The sequence below is a fragment of the Felis catus genome, chromosome B3, assembly GCF_018350175.1.
Source record: "Felis catus isolate Fca126 chromosome B3, F.catus_Fca126_mat1.0, whole genome shotgun sequence".
Classification (NCBI taxonomy): Eukaryota; Metazoa; Chordata; class Mammalia; order Carnivora; family Felidae; genus Felis; species Felis catus.
In genome coordinates, this window is record NC_058373.1 from 59,303,908 (window position 1) to 59,323,366 (window position 19,459).

General features: G+C 37.6%; 1 protein-coding gene across 9 annotated transcripts in view; it reads left to right on the forward strand.

The window, feature by feature from the left end:
- Positions 1-19,459, forward strand: part of FRMD5 (FERM domain containing 5) — a 316,870-nt gene that overhangs the window by 116,147 nt on the left and 181,264 nt on the right. Inside the window, exon 2 of one of the 9 annotated variants that reach the window (XM_045059421.1) lies at positions 14,815-14,935. The exons of the other annotated variants lie outside the window; for them this stretch is intronic. The gene's annotated coding sequence lies outside the window, so the exon portion shown is untranslated. The remainder of the gene's footprint in view (positions 1-14,814; positions 14,936-19,459) is intronic. 9 annotated transcript variants of the gene reach the window in all.

The following is a 19,459-nucleotide window of genomic DNA, read 5'->3' on the forward strand; positions in this document are numbered from 1 at the left end:
GGCCTGTTGTGTCTGTCTTCTTTTAGTTAGCATAATGTATGTAAGATTCATCCACATTGTAGCATGTATCAGTACTTCATTTTTATGGCTGAATAATATCCCATTATGCAGACATACCACATTTTGTTGATCTGTTTATCAGTTGATGGTTATTTAAATTGCTTCTACTTTTTGGCTATTATGAATAATGTTGCTATGAACATTGCGTACAAGTGTTTGTGTGGATACATATTTTTATTTCTCTTGAGTATATCCATCCTATGAGTGAAATTATTGAATCATATAGAACCTCTATGTTTAATCATTCAGGAAATATAGCCTGTCTTTCCATAATTCTTTTACCTTAAGGAAGTAATTGTGATATCTGCTAATTTATCTTTATAATATCTTAGATATTTAGAAGAATTGTTCTTTCCATTTTAGAAATGAGAAAACTATAGGGTGCCTTAGTCGGTTAAGCATCCGATTTCGGCTCAGGTCATGATCTTGCAGTCTGTGAGTTGGAGCCCCACGTCAGGCTCTGTGCTGACAGCTCAGAGCCTGGAACCTGCTTCAAATTCTATGTCTTCCTCTCTGTCTGCCCCTCCCCTACTCACATTCTCTCTCTCTCTCTCTCTCTCTCTCTCTCTCTCTCTCTGTCTCTCTCTTTCTCTCAAAAATAAATAAACATTCAAAAAATTTTTTAGAAATGAGAAAACCAGGGTACAGGAAATTGAAGTTGTTTGCCCGAAGTCACACAGTTAATAAGAAGTATGTCTCCTAACACCCCTAGTGGCCAACTTTCTATTTTGAGCTTCTAGCCCTCATCTGTATCCACTTATGGATATAAGGTCAGGAAAATATGGCTGAATAGCAGTGCCTTAAAAAGTGTAAATCTCAAAAGTTAATGTGATCTTAGTTGTGTTAATAGAAACATCCAAATGGGTGTTTGGAACAAGGGAGGATATAATTGTTCTATTCTTATCACTTGACTATCCTCTGGCTAAAGTGTTAGTTTCTGTCTGGGATGATATATTTTCAGACAGGCACTGTTAAGGTGAAGTTTGTTCAGAGAAGAGTAGCCAATGAAATAAATACTATGATACAAGAATAAAGACTAACTGATGATTAGCCTAGAGAAGGGAGGCAAGTGAGAGGAATGTGATAGCTTCTTCCAGTATTAGAAGATCTATCACATGGAGCATGTAGAAAAAAGATTTAGATCTTCTTCTGTCTTGCCCCAGAGGAAACAAGCAAGAGATAGATGTGTTTCAAAATTTATATCCGAATTCATATCAGAATAATTTTTGAAAATTGGAGTTAGTTGAAAATGAATTGGGCTGCCTTGGCACCTCATAAACTTCTCTATCAGTAACAGTATCCAAACAGGATCAAGATGACAGCCAGTAGAGAATTCTGTAATGATGATTCAGGCATCCTAGGGTTGCATTATCTGATGTTTGAGATCTCTTGTAACCACGAAAAGCTAATTCTTTGAAGTCCAGAGAAAACAAAGGTGGAGGAGGTTATGATTTGCAAGACAGTGGGTATGTATAATGTAAGGATGAGTGTATTAACATCCTTTTGAAATTTGGTAGCCAAATCATAAAATTTGAAAGCAAGGAGGGACTTAATTGATTGCTTTTTCTCTGCCCCCTCATTACATAGACAGGGACACTCAGACAGACATTATTCACCTTGCCCAGTGTGAAATACCCAGTTACTGGCAGAGTCTGGATTAGAATACATATTGTTTTAAAACAAGTAAAAGAATTACTCATTTTAACAATTAAGAAATAATACAAATAACTTACTGGATAGAAATACTGACAAATCCAAGACTAGATTATGACTAGATGCTTAATGTATTATTAATGAAAGCTAGATATTTTCAGGATGTCTTTCTAACCTTTAGAGGACAAAATCAAAGAGCATGAATGACAAGCTTTACCATACAACTTACCCTAGTGCCACTGTCAGAGAGGAGATATTAAACTGAATGAACCATTGATTTGACACAGTATGGCCTTTTAAACTGTTCTGTGTCTTTATGTTTTTGCTCTCTTTGCCTTTTGTCATTGTTTTTGAATGTTCTATTATTTTCACCGTTTGATCCCACGGATCTTGTTTTATTTCAGGTTCACCTTTATCTCAGTGTCTTTAATGTTTAACACAACAAATGCATTAAACAGTAAAACCATTCTAGGCTTCTAACATCAACAACAGGAAAAGCAGTAAAGCATTTAAGAACAATGAAATAAAAGCAGTGGGGGGAAAAATCCTGGGCTGAGTTGAAGCTTGGCTAGAAGCATGTTAGCCAGTCATGACGCCTATGCAGGACTGCTGAGGTGGTCAGGTTGGACACAGATGTGCTAGATTGTGGATGGACAGCAATTCTGTCCTCAAAATTTAGGCACATAGAATGAAAATGTTTCAACAGTTGGTAACCATGTAAGCCTGGAATGAGAAATGAAATCTAACCTTGATCATTGTTTTGAATATTTTAAAAGGAGTTTATCAGATAATTTTTTTTTTGGTTGTTTAAAATGGATCTTGATTCACTTCTGCTCTTCTGTGGGATTGCATGCCTTAATCTTCCAGAATGCATCCTGAAGAGAGGATGGTTTAGGATAACTTGTATATTTCCAGTTCTTTTGTCAGTTTTATTATTGCAAGAAATACCCTGTGATATTTATGTATGCCCACAGAGGCCCAGAGATGAAAAACAGGGCACCTTAATCTGTCTTTTAAAGTATATAATCAGAAAGTGTTTGAGAAGCTTGGCATAAATTATGAGCATTTTCAGTGAGTCATTGACAAAGTATCTTCAGCCACAAAATCCTGTGAAATTGAGTTTCATAATTGCATCACACTCCTTTGGTACCGTTGTTGGAGTCAGAATTCACGGGGGGGAAACACTAACTTAATTGCCAAACTTTATCTCTCCTTCCTTCAGCACACCTGCAAAGTGCTTATCATAATGGGAATTATGCGTGTTCCAAGGAGAGGCTATCCTTGTGAATTAGCCAATTAGCCAGTGTTCCCTATCTTATCTTTCATTCCCAAGCCTATGAATTTTCTTTTCCAAGTACTGACACCATTTGTGAGCTTGTAAATTGAAATGTATGTATTTCTTTGCTTGACATCTCACCACTGCATAATATGACCTTCAGCTATGCTCTCAGGAAGTGATTATATATGTCTGGGTTTAAAAAAAATCTGCATACTGGATGTGGAAACTGATTTTTTTTTAAAACAAATTTTAAAAAACCTCCCATCTCAGTGTTTCTTGGCACATGAAACAAGGTAGTTTTCAACAGAAATAAAAGAACACTGGAATGAAATTTGTACAAAGCATGTTTCTGAAAAGTCAGCACATTTGGCTGTCAATTATGGACAAAATCCATAATTGGCCAGAGATAAAACACTGGTTCCTCCAGGGAGGAAGACTCGCATAGCAAGAATCCTGGCTGACCTAGAATATTTTAGTATATGGAGTGGAGGGGATCTCACCACCAGAAAAGTCACCTGAGAATATTTTTTTTAAATACATTTGTTTGGTTTTTGCCATTGCAGATTTATTCTTGATTCATGGGTAAGAGTGTATTTGAAGATTTGTTGCAACCTTGAAACTCACTTTTCCTCTGTGTTCTGATGTGGGCTAGTGGAGGATGGGGCGATTTTATTTTATAGAGTTAACATGAGCAAGAAGAAACATTGTGCGAAACTTTGGTCTTAAGGATGACCATTTATGAAGTTAAATTGTTATATTTTCCCCAAAAGTGCCAAGAAACTAAAGAATTTATGAGAAAAGCAGATTTCAGAGTAATTTTAAAATCTGTTGCCATTTTGGTGCACATGGGTGGCTCAGTCAGTTAAGCTTCTGACTTCAGCTCCGGTCATGATCTCATGGATCATGAGTTTGAGCCCTGCGTATGGCTCTGTGCTGACAGTTCAGAGCCTGGAGTCTGCTTCAGATTCTGTCTGTGTCTCTCTCTGCCCCTCCCCCACTTGCACTCTGTGTCTCTTTCTCAAAAATAAATAAATGTTAAAAAAATTTTGAAAAGGGGCATCTAGGTGCCTTAGTCGGTTAAGCATCTGACTTTGGCTCATGTCATGATCTCACAGTTGGTGGATTTGAGCCCCGCGTCAGGCTCTGTGCTGACAGCTCAGAGCCTGGAGCCTGCTTTGGATTCTGTGTCTCCCTCTCTTTCTGCCCCTCCCTGCTCATGATCTGTCTCTCTCTGTCTCTCAAAAATAAATAAACATTTAAAAAAAAAAGTCTAATGCCATTTCTTGAATCATGAAACGCTTTAGGATATTGGTGTTGACGTTTTGGGTTCACTTTCCTTCCTCCTTGTCCTCTGAGGCTGTGCATATGCAGCAGATGGACCAGATTGCGGCACAGCTGACCCATTAATTTTGACCATATTCATTATTAGAAACTTCCATTGGTTGTGCGGCAATTCACATCAGCCACAAAGATGGCCACAGTGAATGCATTTTCAGTACCTTATAGGCTATTCATTTATGGCACAAGAAACAAAGGTAAAATGTCAGTTAAGAATTCTGTTTGAGGAGGGATATAAATCAGCTTGAGCATAATTTTTGCACATCTAGTAATTTTTTTTCATTAATCCTCTGGGTTCTTAAGCTCAGAGAAACAATCTCAAAGGATCTTAGTAAATGTGAAATGTATTATAAATAAAGGAATGGACCAGAGTTCATTCTTGTATGTGAAAGAATATAACTAATGACTTCTTTGTGTTTATTATTACTGGCTTGTTGATGGATTCCCCCTAACAGTTTCTTTGTTTTCTGGAACAGACAAGTGAAGATCTCTTAAAGAATCAGAGTGCTTTTTGTTGTGTTAGTATAGTGATCTTTGTGGTAACACATACTTTCCTAAGTTTGTATTTGAGGATTTTAAGCAGTCAGTAAAGGCAGAAATTAAAGGAGAGAAAATCCAGAACAAGCTGTTCAAAACTAATCAGTAGGAAATTATGTAAACTTAATTAACTAGGGCACCCAGGGAAAGGCTATAGAGTATAATGAAATATTTTTGAAATGAGGCAAAGCAGCCAAACTAAAACAGGGTTAGTTGAAGTGTTTCCAAAAGGAAGGGAGGGAATATCCTCCCTGCCTAGGGAGCACTGCTTGACCTTGTGCCTTATTTTTGGCTGTGAAACTATGTGCCAGGATTCTCAGGAGGGGGTGGGTATACAAGGAGAGTGTAGAGTTGAGTAAACCAAAAAAGTAGCAAGTTCTGGCTTCCACTTTTTTTTTTTAATGTATTTATTTATTTTGAGAGAGAGCAAACAATCTGGAGAGGGGCAGAGAGAGAAAGAAGCCCAAGCAGGTTCTGCGCTGTCAGTGCAGAGCCAGACAAGGGATTAAACTCATGAACCGTGAGATCATGACCTGAGCCAAAATCGAGAGTCGGATGTTTAAATGACTGAGCCACCCTGACGCCCCTGGCTTGCACTTTTTATTGGATGATGTTCATGTAGTAAAATGGATTCTGAAATACAGACATTATGGTCTAGCTGCAAACCTCTGACCTCTCATTTACAAATGAGCCAAAATGATTAGCCAGGATTTAGAATAAATCTATAAATGTCAGGTCTAGGTACACCAGATGGAAAAAGACTGAAGGTTCTCTGTCTTGTGCTCAGATTCAGTTCAAATTTTTAAATTCCTACTTACATACTTTATTTTTTTTAACTTTTAAGATTTTAATTATAGCTAGTTAATATAATAAACTAAACATTGGTTTCAGGTATACAATATAGTGATTCAATACTTCCATACAATGCCTGGTGCTCATCACAAGTGCACTCCTTAATCCCCATCACCTATTTAAGCCATTCCCCCACCTACCTCCTGTCTGGTAGCCATCAGTTTGTTCTCTATAGTTAAGAGTCAGTTTTTGGGCACCTGGGTGGCTCAGTTGGTTAAGAGTCCGACTTTAGCTCAGGTCATGATCTCATGGTACATGGGTTCAGGCCCTGCGTCGGGCTCTGTGCTGACAGCTCAGAGGCTGGAGCCTGTTTCAGATTCTGTGTCTCCCTCTCTCTGCCCCTCCCCTGCCCTCTCTCTCTTCCAATAAATAAATAAATAAATAAATAAATAAATAAATAAATAAATAAATAAATAAATAAATAAATAAATAAATAAATAAATAAAATTTAGTTAAGAGTTTCTTAATTTGTCTCTTTTTCTCACCTTTTTCTCCCTTTGCTCATTTGTTTCTTAAATTCCACATAAGAGTGAAATTATATGGTACAGTAAAACCTTGTTTTGTGAGCATAATTCTTTCCTGAAACATGTATAATCCAAAGCACTTGTATATCAAGGCAAATTTCTCCATAAGAAATACTGGAAACTCAAATGATTCGTTCCGCTATTCATATAAATATAATTACAATACTGTAATATAATACAAAATACTAAAGAAAAGACAAAATGTAAAGAAAAATAAATTAACCTGCACTTACCTTTGGAAACCTTCATGGCTGGTGTGAGGGAGACAAGAGAGAGGAGGGTTATTGTATAGGATGACTTTCACTGTCACTCACAGAATCACTGCTATCTACTGGCTCAATGGAATCTTTTTCTTTTTGTGCAACTTTAACAAGGAACCTATCCAATGACACTTGTTTTTGCCTTCTTTTGAGGATTTTGTGGAAATGTGACATTGCATTGTTATTAAAGAGATTCATCGCTCGCACTGCTACAGCCTTATTTGGGTGGTTTTTTCTACAAAATTTTGCACTGTTTCCCACATTTTACACATCTCCCTAATCTCATTTGAAGTGAGGGATTCCTCTGCCTTTTTCTCATCCTCTGTAGTCCAGATGCAGACGTAGACTTCTAATAAAATCTTGCAATTTTGGCCACTTATATACCTCATTCATACTTCTCATTGTTTTCCTTCTTAACTTCCACTGGAATCATCTCCTTTTTCTTACTGCCTTTATTTTTAACCCTTTTCTGCATGGGGGCCATTGTCTACACTCCCTTGGATGTTGACTATAGTACAGTATTAATAAACTCTTGTCATATACTGAATTTAATATAAATGGCAATAAGGCAGCAGAGGAAAGGGTCTATATCTGCAGGCAGCCTGACCTAGAATGAAGCAAAGCAATCACCCACAATCCTGCAGCATGCACACATGAGAGAAGAATCATTGGCTCAGTTGTGATCATGTGACATTTGGCATCATGTACTACTCGTGTTGCAAGACATCACTCATTTATTAGTTAAAATTTGTTAGAAACATTTGCTTGTCTTGTGGAACACTCACAGAACAAGTTACTTGCAATCCAAGGTTTTACTGTATTTGTCTTTCTCTGATTGACTTATTTTGCTTAGAATTGTACTCTCTAGCTCTATCCCTATTGTTGTAAATGGCAAGATTTCATTTTTATGGATGAGTAATACTCCATTGTGTGTACACACACACACCGCATCTTCTTTATCCATTCATCAATCAATGGATACTTGGGCTCCTTCTATAATTTGACTATTGTAAATGATACATAGAGATGCATGTATCCCTTTGAATTAGTGTTTTTATATTCCTTGATTAAATACCCAATAGTATGTATGATTGCTGGATCATTTTTTTAACTTTCTGAGGAACCTCCATACTGTTGCCACAGTAGCTGTATCAATTTGCATTCCAACCAACAGTGCACAAAGATTCCTTTTTCTCCATATCCTTACCAACACTTGTTTCTTGTGTTGTTGATTTTAGCCATTCTAACAGGTATGAGGTGATATTGTAGTTTTGATTTGCATTTCCCTGATGATGAGTGATGTTGAACATCTTTGCATGTGTCTATTGGCCATCTGGATGTCTTCTGTGTAGAAATGTCTGTTCATATCTTCTGCCCATTTTTTTATTGGATTATTTGTTTTTGGGGTGTTGAGTTGTATGAGTTCTTTATATATTTTGGATACTGATCTTTTATTGGATCCATCATTTGCAAATATCTTCTGTCACTCTGGGACATGCTCTGAGATGAGGGAATAAGCTCCCCACTGTGTGTCCCAGGTGCTCTTCAGATTGCTGTTTCCACACTGTATGTCCACACATTGTTTACCTTTCTTTTCTCTAAGATCAGGGCAATGCCCTCCTGGCTCTGTCCCAGCCATACCCACTGACATTTAAAACACCAGGCTTTGTTTATATACACAATGGAATATTACGTGGCAATGAGAAAAAATGAAATATGGCCTTTTGTAGCAACGTGGATGGAACTGGAGAGTGTGATGCTAAATGAAATAAGCCATACAGAGAAAGACAGATACCATATGGTTTCACTCTTATGTGGATCCTGAGAAACTTAACAGGAACCCTTGGGGGAGGGGAAGGAAAAAAAAAAAACAGGTTAGAGTGGGAGAGAGCCAAAGCATAAGAGACTGTTAAAAACTGAGAACAAACTGAGGGTTGATGGGGGGTGGGAGGGAGGAGAGGGTGGGTGATGGGTATTGAGGAGGGCACCTTTTGGGATGAGCACTGGGTGTTGTATGGAAACCAATTTGTCAATAAATGTCATATAAAAAAAATAAAAAAAAATAAAAAAAATAGTCTAACTCAAAAAAAAATAAAAAATAAAAATAAAAAAATAAAACACCAGGCTTTGGGGCGCCTGGGTGGCTCAGTCGGTTAGGTGTCCCACTTCGGCTCAGGTCATGATCTCACAGTTCTCGTGGGTTCGAGCCCTGCATTGCACTCTGTGCTGACAGCTCGGAGCCTGGAGCCTGCTTCCGATTCTGTGTCTCCCTCTCTCTCTGCCCCTCCCCCACTTGTGCTCTGTCTCTCTCTGTCTCTCAAAAATAAATAAATGTAAAAATTAAAAAAATTTTTTTTGAACACCAGGCTTTAAGGTGCACCTGGGTGGCTCAGTTGGTGACTTCGGCTCAGGTCATGATCTCACAGTTCCTGAGTTCAAGTCCTGCATTGGGCTCTGTGCTGACAGCTCGGAGCATAGAGCCTGCTTCAGATTCTGTGTCTCCCTCTCTCTCTGCCCCTCCCCTACTTGCACTGTGTCTCTCTCAAAAATAAACATTAAAACAACAGGCTTTAAGCCCTGCTGGTTGCAAGAAGTCATGAAATTTGGGCCCTCTCACTTTCCAAGCCAACTGCTATGGGGATTCTTTTTCCTGTGTGCTCCCCTGTGTGTCAGTCTGTCTCTTGCCCTTCTCTATGACCACGGCTCCCTCCCCACCACAGCAGCCATGGTCTGTTTCCCCCAAACTATGTCTCCACACTTGCTACCTTCTTCATTGTGGCCTCTTTTCTACCTCTACTTGTGGAGTTTGTTCTGCCACTCTTCAAGTCAATTTCTGGGGTATTTAGGATATGATACTTAGATATATTTGTGTGGGAGGTGAACCTAGGGTCCTCCTACTCCACCATCAATCTTTCCCAGTTCAATTTTTATAAATACCTGTTAGATACCTATTAGAGGTGTTGTCCTAATGCTGCATAGGACACATAGATGAGTAAGGTATTCATTCCATTGCCCTTTAAAAGCTTACGATCTGGGGGCATCTGGCTTGGCTCAGTCAGTAAAGCATGTGACTCTGCATCTCAGGGTTGTAAATTAGAGCACCATAACCATGCCAGGCAGTGATGCAAAATAATACTCCTATGTACAAAGCTCTTAAATGTCTATCACTAGTCCTATCTTCTGTCTTGAACCCCAGATCTGAGTCGTCCACTGCTTGTTGGACCTCTCCCATCAACTCTTTTCCCTAATTTTAAAATTCGTGATAAAATACATGTAACATAAAACTTAACAACCTTGCCCATTAAAAAAAATTATTTTAGGGAGAGAGCATGTGTGTGGGGGAGAAGGGCGGAGGGAAGGAGGGATGGAGGGAGGGAGGGAGGGAGGGAGGGAGGGAGAGAGAGAGAGAGAGAGAGAGAGAGAGAGAGAGAGAGAGAGAGAGAGAGAATATCAAGCAGTCTCCACACTCCATGCAGAGCCCAACGGAGGACTCAGTCCCTCTATAGGGCTTGATCCCATGACCCTGTAATCATGACCTGAGCCAAAATCAAGAGTTGGACGCTCAACTGATGGAGCCACCCAGGCGCCCCCCCCCACCTTGACCATTTTTCAGTGCATGGTTCATTAATATTAAATACATTCATAATGTTGTACAACCATCACCACTGTCAATCTCTATGTGAATTTTAGGACACCGACATGCCATTACTTACAATCACTGAACTGTTTTATAGTAAGCCCTCTTTGATATTTTTATACAAAATCTTTTTTTGAGATAATCCTCTCCAGCTTATTTGAATTTTAGGTAAATGGTAGGGTCTGATCATTTAAGCCAATGTAAGGCTACATGGTGTTCTTTAAACCCTTAGGAAAAAAACAGTTACAGGATATAGGTTTTGGAAAATATAGTTCCTTTCTAGAGTAAAAGGGAGAAAACCACATCCAAAAAGCCAGTTACCATGCCTTTTGACTTTCAAAAAAAAAAAAAAAAAAAAAACCTAGTTGGAAAATAATCACCATTCGCCCTTAGAAAATAAAAGATTTTAAATCTGCTCTTGCCCCTCTGCCCCTGCCATTCTGCTCCTGTTTTCTCAATAATCTTATTTTTTGCTTTGCAAATGGATAGCTTAGGGGGTTTTCTACCATAGTATATAACATATGCATATAATATATAAGCTAGAAAATTAACCTAAATCTTCACTGGCTACCTTTTTTTGTTTAAGGATACATAAATCATGATAACTTTAAAACTTTCTCATCTTCATAACCTTCATGAAACCTAGCATAGGCTTACTTTCCATAGCAGATGTTTTATAATTATTTCCTAATGAAATTTAAAAATTTCCATGCCCACTTTTCCGTGTCCAGTAATAGGCAGTATTTGAAGAAACCTTTTTTCACTTAGTTACTTTAATACATCTAGCCACTTAGTTTTCCCCCTTCTCTGTTCAAAGGAAGAGTACTTACTCTATTTGTTAGTGATGATCACATTTTAAAATTTTCTAGACTCTGTTGAGTCATTTTGGTTAAAAAGTGAGAAGTTAATATTTTCCTATCAATATTTTCACTTATTTGAATCATCAAATGCCTTTAGGCCTTGAACTTGAGCTTGCTGCACTTTCTTTTTTTTTAATCTTGCAGTTACTTATCTGAGCATTTACTTTGTGATACAGTATATGTAAGAAGTGATTTGCATCCCCTCTAGCAGGTAGAGTAAAATCAGATCTATCCTGGGAAAATGGTAGAGTGTTAGAGTCCAGCAATGGTGTCTTCCTTTGGGTTAAGCCTGACTACCCACAGACTTCACACTCACAGTTAGACAAGGTAAATCTTCATAGGGTTTGATGTGAAAGTTTAATCTTGCCAGCTTTCTCCTGAAGTTAGTCACTAATCTACTACAGAATATCATTTGCTCATAAAAGGCGACAACCACATCAGTTTTACATGATTAGTTTCCAGTAAGTTCCAAATTATGTGGATATTTACTACTATCTAATTGATATATTTAAGACAGTCTGTTAGCTATGAAGTCCAATTTGGCCATTTGAATTTTTTATTATAAGTTATTGCAAAATAGTTGATGGGCTCACTGCATGGTTGATCTAGTTTGGCTACAATAGCAGTGGGAAAAGGCAAAAATGAATGAGAAATTATTCATTTTACCATGTTATAGAGCTCAGTACAAGAAACATACAATACCTCATTTTTTTGAAAGAACACATTTAAATACTTCCCATGAATATATTTAAGGTTATTCCTTAACATTCAAATAGAGATCATGTGTAGGTTGTTTTTCAAAGATGTGAATGACTCCTTTAAAATATGTGTGATGGTTCCTCATATAAGTGTCCAAGAATGGCTCATCCATGTGAAAACATGTTCTTGCCCCAAAATCAGAGGACTGAGGGACTTGCTGAGTGCATACTGACTGGGCGATCATTGCTTAAAGCTTGATTAAATCCTCTGGATCATAGAAAATCCCCAATTTTAGCAAAACCCAAGTGAATGGGGTTTTTGTCACTGAAGTTTGCTTTATCATGATTGCCACCAAGTATCACTTAACATCAACAACATGTGACAGTGTAAGAGAACTAAGTGTGTAGAAACTCTGTGCTGTAGAGATTTGAGGCCACTCCTCCAATTTGCTTGATGAATTTAGACATGTGTCACTCTTATCATAGGCTTATAGAAACAGTACCCTACCCAAATTCAAGCTATGTGTAGAGTCGTAAAGGATTCCTTGTCCTTTTAGCATGGAATAATTCCAAACTCTTTATTTGCTATTTTTCTCTTTCCATATGAAATTGGATGTGTTAGTGCTTCTTGGAAAACTTGGTTCCAAGAAAAGTAACTCAGAAATGTGATAGCTCTTAGTGGTTAAAAGTGGTCAACAGCACAAGCTTTGGAATTAGATCTGTGTTCAAGTCCCAACTCTGTCACTTCTGTAGTTTCAAATGGTGCTAATCATAGTACCCAGCCTCATAAGATTATGGTAAAGATTAAATGAGATACTTACTGAAAAAACGCTTATCTGTTCAATCTGGCACAAAGTGAGTACTCAAGGCAGTTGTTACTGTTATAAATCATTGTTTCTTCATATAAAAACAGTATGCTTTTGCAAATTTTCAAAAATTTTGGAAATATTATAAAGAAACTCTTAATTGTTCCTATCACACTATGCCAGAGATAGTAATGGATATAGGATATGGCAGAATGTGTCCTTTTTAGAAAATAGCTACATAGTATTCTCTCATGGATACACCACAATTTATTTAACCAAATCCCTATTGTTGGACTATTATTTCTATAAAAAAATAGATTTTCCTATTATTTGAAGATGAACATTTGTGTTTATAAGTCTTTATATATATATTTGATTATTGCTTTAAAATAAATGCCCTTAAAGTAGAATTACTGAGTCAGTTGTTACAAGCATTGTAAAATTTTTGGCACAAATAGCCAAAATGCCCAATATAAAAGTTGTGCCAAAAACAGTATTGCCTTTCTAAACTTTGCCAATTTAATATATCAGAAATGGCCTTTTGTCATTTTTTTGCAGCCTTGTATAGTTTTGATTAATATTTTTGATGATTAATGCAATTGAATGTTTTCCTCCTATATTTAAGAATGTGTAAAGAAATTCCCATTTCTCTGTAATGATTTTTCTCAAACAGAACCTCAGCCATTCTAGTAATATTTCCTGTCCCAGAATAGTACACCATAGTTCCTAGGAAGAAAAGGGAAAATAGTTGTGTTTGTGTTCTAAGTAGAGGGCACCTTCTTTGATTGACTTGAATGTTAAGCCATGATAGGTAATGACAGTTGACTCCTAAACTGTGTTCAGTTACCCATTGACATGGATATGCTGTAACCTGTCATCTTTGGCTTATAGATCTCCCCAGGAATAATGTTCCAGGACAGTGAGCAAAAGAAATGTCTTCTGGGGAAAGAATCAGGACAAGAATGTTGTGATTTCAGACATCACAACTTTTCTCTACAGCAGTCTATATCCAAAAGCAAATATGTGCCAGCCATGTAGATGAGTTGGGTATTTCTAGGAGTATATGTAATGGCTAGAATTGAGATTTCTGGTAACAAGCATGGGCTACTCTCAGATACCCATTTCTGGGCATCTCAGACTGAGAGATGACTTGACGAGGGATTGTTTCACACCCAGAGACTGGGAAACCTTTGTACTGGTTCATAGAGCTTTTCATTTTTCAGATTATTTCCTTCTGCCTGTTGGGACTTGTGTTTTCACAAGTTCCTACTCTTGTACCAGGGGAGTGAATAATTGAATTTAGACAGTTGGTTTTTGAGTTGGCTCACTCCTTTCCGTATGGAATTTCTATGGAAGAAATGGGTCTAAAAGGGAACATGCAGGGGAGACAACTCTGAATGCTTACGTGGATGCATATATACTTGTTTCCTTCGATACAGTGGAACCTATGTAAAAGGAAAGTACTGTCTAAAGAGGATAGTGTTCTGTATTTATACCATCATCTAGGTATATTTGCCATTGAATGTTTTTTATTACAGGTGTCAAAAAAGCAGGTTGGATCAGAGCTCACTTAAATTAATAGGAGAAATACTTGTTCTTTTATAATACTTAAACTATGTGCTTGGAAATGGAGGCTTAAGAACTTAGATCCTTTAATATCTGTGATAAACTATGGCTATTCAAGGGTTAAGATGCATCTTGTTGGAAGTGATTTATTTATTTTCCATTAAAATTGACACCACTTTAGAATTTGCAATTTGAGGTCTATTTGGTTAAGACCTCATTTCCCATCCGATACTTTAAAATTGTTACTCTCTGAGCCAGGGAGATGACATTTTCTGGGCTGACGAATGATGGCTCTGTATCAAACCAGCAATGTCTAGTAACCTTCCAAGGGCTGTGTGGTTTTTAAGAGATTTATTATGCAGAGACAAGAAGCAAACATGTTCTGTTTTATACTATGCAGGACCTAAGAATCATACTTTCCCATCAGGATTCGCTTGTACTGAGGCCTGGACAGAGAAGCTGGCTATTCATCATCCTGAGCTTTTCAACCCTTGCTATGACCTTAGCCTCAAGAAAGATCTCCTGGTTGCTTATGGTATAAGTTCTAGACCTCTGATATGTAGACCTAGGTAGGAATGGTTGGTGATGGCATAAAAACTGACATTATTATGAAAAGCAGGCAAGGAGTTTTGTGCCCTTTGTGAGGAAATTTAAAAGTTTCTTATAGCCTAACTACAGTTGAGGGGAAAATCATAAATTAAAATAGCACTACCAACAACAAACAACTTTCCCCTTAACATATAGGTAGACCTTCCATATTGCAGATGGAAGGCACCCTAAGAGATCATCCCCTTCATTGGACTGTACCATGGACCTCTCAATGTTATCCCTATAACCCTCAGACCTAGAGGAAAACCTTTCACAGGTAAGTACACAGTAATTATTAGCTGAAAATATAACTCTGTGATCTAGCTCTGTGATTACCATTTTTTCTTTGCCAAAGATCCTTTTAATAATTTTGTTTCCCGTGGCCTCCAAATTTTGAAAGATTTACTATTCTACATTGATTAAGTAATAATGCATTTGTTTCCTAATTTTATTAAAGCCGAGCAGGACTTCTGGTCAACATGAGAAAAATCATGGTTAGGACCATAACTCCAGCTCAGAAAAAAAAAAAAAAAAATATGACATTTTATTTAGATGATGTAGCAAATGAGCTTTTTGAAATAAAATTAACATGTAGCCCAATATTACTTTCATAGGTGGGGGTTCCTATGAGTCTGAGCAGACAGAAAATCAGTAATTTAGTCTCATCAACTCATTTTACAGATATACTTGGTAATGCTTCAGGACTAAGGATGCAGTGACTTGTCTGCAAAGCATACAAATTGTTTCCCATTTTCCAGTTTAGACAATCTTGTTACAATGGATATATAGCCCAGACTTGAAAAAGATATTCTAGAATGAGGCCTTAGGTTCTTGTCTCTTTTTAAAGAATAGATACCATTTGGATTAGTGCTGACTGGAATAGGTTACAGATAGAATCCCATTTTTGTTATGTCATTACATATCCCCATGGTCTAGCTCACAGTTCATACTAATGTTTTATTGTTATGGACCACAAAATTCTACCAGGTTAAAAAAGTTTCATATGAATTGGCATCAGAGAGGACCCATTTTGTCTGTTAAAGGATATGGGTCCCAGAGGAGGGAATGGCTTGAAAGGGGATGTGTCATCAACTTGAGATTAGGCCAAGTGCAGCCATCATGGAGTGACTCTTGTGAACAGTGGGGTCAGTCTGTAAAACCTACAGAGAAAACCAGGAGTGAAACTGTGCAGTGAGATAAGGTCAAGGTTTGAGGTGGGTCAAGATTCTAATGTCCATGTTTTGCTTTTTTGCTCTTGTGAACATGTCAGCATGGTAATAGGTGGTCAATAAAGTTTTACTGTCAAAATAATAATATTAATCAAAAATCCCTATGCATTTAGAGAATATAGAAGAAATCATGCAACAGGGAGAGAAATACCAAGATTTACCTGAAAGAGGAAATTTTTATTGTTTTTTTATTTTTATTTTTAATGTTTTTTAAAATGTTTATTTTGAGAGAGAGAGAAGCAGGGAAAGGTCAGAGAGAGAAGGAGAGAGAGAATCCCTTCTGTGCTGTCAGTGCAGAGCCTCACATGGGGCTCAACCTTAAAAACTGAGACATCATGACCTCAGCCAAAATCAAGAGTCAGGTGCTTAACTGATTGAGCCACCCAGGCACTGCTATTTTTGTCATTTTAAAGATTTTATCAAGGTATAATTTATAGATAATAAGCACAGACTATTTTTTTGTTAACAAAAATTTGGGACAATTTTAGCTTTGAAAGGGACAGTATCTGACATTTACAATCATAATCCAGTTAGTGAAATGAACTTCTTAGAACTTGAACACAGTCATATGGATGTTAATTAGTATGACATAAAGGAATGTAACATGGTAAATTCTGGAGTCCTACAAAAGGAAAACCACTGAGCTTTTCAATGGAAGTTTTTATAATGGAGACAAGCAGTAACTAATTCTAAAGCTTTTTAAAACTTGTTAAATTGTCTATGACAGTAAATTTCCATAATAATCTTTACCTTCTTCACCTCAGGAGGACAGGTAGTTTAGCTATGTTTAAAATACCCTATTTAGCTATCTACACATTCAATGCAATCCCAATCAAAATTACACCAGCATTCTTCTTGAAGCTAGAACAAGCAATCCTAAAATTTGTGTGGAACCACAAAAGACCCCGAATAGCCAAAGTAATATTGAAGAAGAAGACCAAAGTGGGAGGCATCACAATCCCAGACTTTAGCCTCTACTACAAAGCTGTCATCATCAAGACAGCATGGTATTGGCACAAAAACAGACACATAGACTAATGGAATAGAATAGAGACTCCAGAATTGGACCCACAAAAGTATGGCCAACTCACCTTTGACAAAGCAGGAAAGAATATCCAACTGAAAAAAGACAGTCTCTTTAACAAATGGTGCTGGGAGAAATGGACAGCAACATGCAGAAGAATGAAACTAGACCACTTTCTTACACCATTCACAAAAATAAACTCAAAATGGATAAAGGACCTGAATGTGAGACAGGAAACCATCAAAACTCTAGAGGAGAAAGCAGGGAAAAACCTCTCTGACCTCAGCCGCAGCAACTTCTTACTCGACACATCTCCGAAGGCAAGGGAATTAAAAGCAAAAATGAACTACTGGGACCTCATGAAGACAAAAAACTTCTGCACTGCAAAGGAAACAATCAACAAAACTAAAAGGCAACCAACAGAATAGGAAAAGATATTTGCAAATAACATATGGGACAAAGGGCTAGTATCCAAAATCTATAAAGAGCTCACCAAACTCCACACCCAAAAAACAAGTAATCCAGTGAAGAAATGGGCAGAAAACATGAATAGACACTTCTCTAAAGAAGACATCTGGATGGCCAACAGGTACATGAAAAGATGCTCAACGTCGCTCCTCATCAGGGAAATACAAATCAAAACCACGCTCAGATACTACCTCACACCAGAGTGGCTAAAATGAACAAATCAGGAGACTATAGATGCTGGAGAGGATGTGGAGAAACAGGAACCCTCTTGCCACTGTTGGTGGGAATGCAAACTGGTGCAGCCTGTCTGGAAAACAATGTGGAGGTTCCTCAAAAAATTAAAAATAGACCTACCCTATGACCCAGCAATAGCACTGCTAGGAATTTACCCAAGGGATACAGGAGTGCTGATGTATAGGGGCACTTGTACCCCAATGTTTATAGCAGCACTTTCAACAATAGCCAAATTATGGAAAGAGCCTAAATGTCCATCAACTGATGAATGAATAAAGAAATTGTGGTTTGTATACACAAGGGAATACTACATGGCAATGAGAAAGAATGAAATATGGCCTTTTGTAACAACGTGGATGGAACTGGAGAGTGTTATGCTAAGTGAAATAAGTCACGCAGAGAAAGACAGATACCATATGGTTTCACTCTTATGTGGATCCTCAGAAACTTAACAGAAGACCATGGGGGAGGGGAAGGGAAAAAAAAAGTTAAAGAGGGAGGGAGGCAAACCATTAGAGACTCAAAAACTGAGAATAAACTGAGGGTCGATGGGGGGTGAGAAGGAGGGGAAAGTGGGTGATGGGCATTGAGGAGGGCACCTGTTGGGATGAGCACTGGGTGTTGTATGGAAACCAATTTGACAATAAATTTCATATTAAAAGAAAATAAAATCTCCTATTTAATTAACAAAGGAAAGGCGTTCATTACTTGTTATAAATAGAAGAAGGTGCAAATGTTTGCAGAGTGGTATGGATCAGTTCCTCTCCCATCAGGCAGTCCCAACACAGTGAGAGGCATACCCTGCTTTTTGTTTTGACTACTTTATGTCCTGGTTTTAAGATCAGTAAAAGAGAACTAATGAAGTTGAAAGAATCAAAACATGTTTTCAGTTGGTTTGTACATCAGAACTCTTAAGAAATATCTTTAAAAACAATCCAACATTAGGGGTCCCTGGGTGGCTCGGTGAATTAAGCATCTCGACTCCTGATTTAAGCTCAGGTCATGACCTCACCCTCTGTGAGTTTCAGCCCCACATCAGGCTCTGCCCTGACAGTGCAGGACCTGCTTGGGATTCTCTGTCTCCTTCTTTCTCTGCCTCTCTCTCACTGTCTCAAAAATAAATAAACATTAAAAAATAAAACAAAATTAAATTAAAAAAATTATGTTGGCATACATGGTTTTCCTAAAAAAAAAAAAAAAATCTAACATTAACAGTAAGGAAGCGCATTTTTCACAGAGCTAGAACAAACAATCCTAAAATTTGTATGAAATCAGAAAAGACCCCAAATAGCCAAAGCAATCTTGAAAAAGAAAACCAAAGCAGGAGGCATCACAATCCTAGACTTCAAGCTGTATTACAAAGCCATAATCATCAAGACAGTATGGTACTGGCACAAAAACAGATACTCAGATCAATGGAACAGAAGAGAGAACCCAGACATGGACCCACAAATGTATGGCCAACTAATCTTTGACAAAGCAGGAAAGAATATCCAATGGAATAAAGACAATCTCTTCAGCAAGTGGTGCTGGGAAAACTGGACAGCGATATGCAGAAAAATGAACCTGGACCACTTTATTACACCATACACAAAAATAAATTAAAAATGGATGAAAGACCTCAATGTAAGACAGTAAGCCATCAAAGTCCTCAAGGAGAAAGCAGGCAAAAACCTCTCTGACTTTGGCCCCAGCAACTTTTTACTCAACACGTCTCCAGAGGCAGGGGAAACAAAACAAAAATGAAATATTGGGACTTCATCAAAATAAAAAGCTGCATAGCAAAGGAAACAATCAGTAAAACTAAAAGGCAACTGATGGAATGGGAGACAATATTTGCAAATGA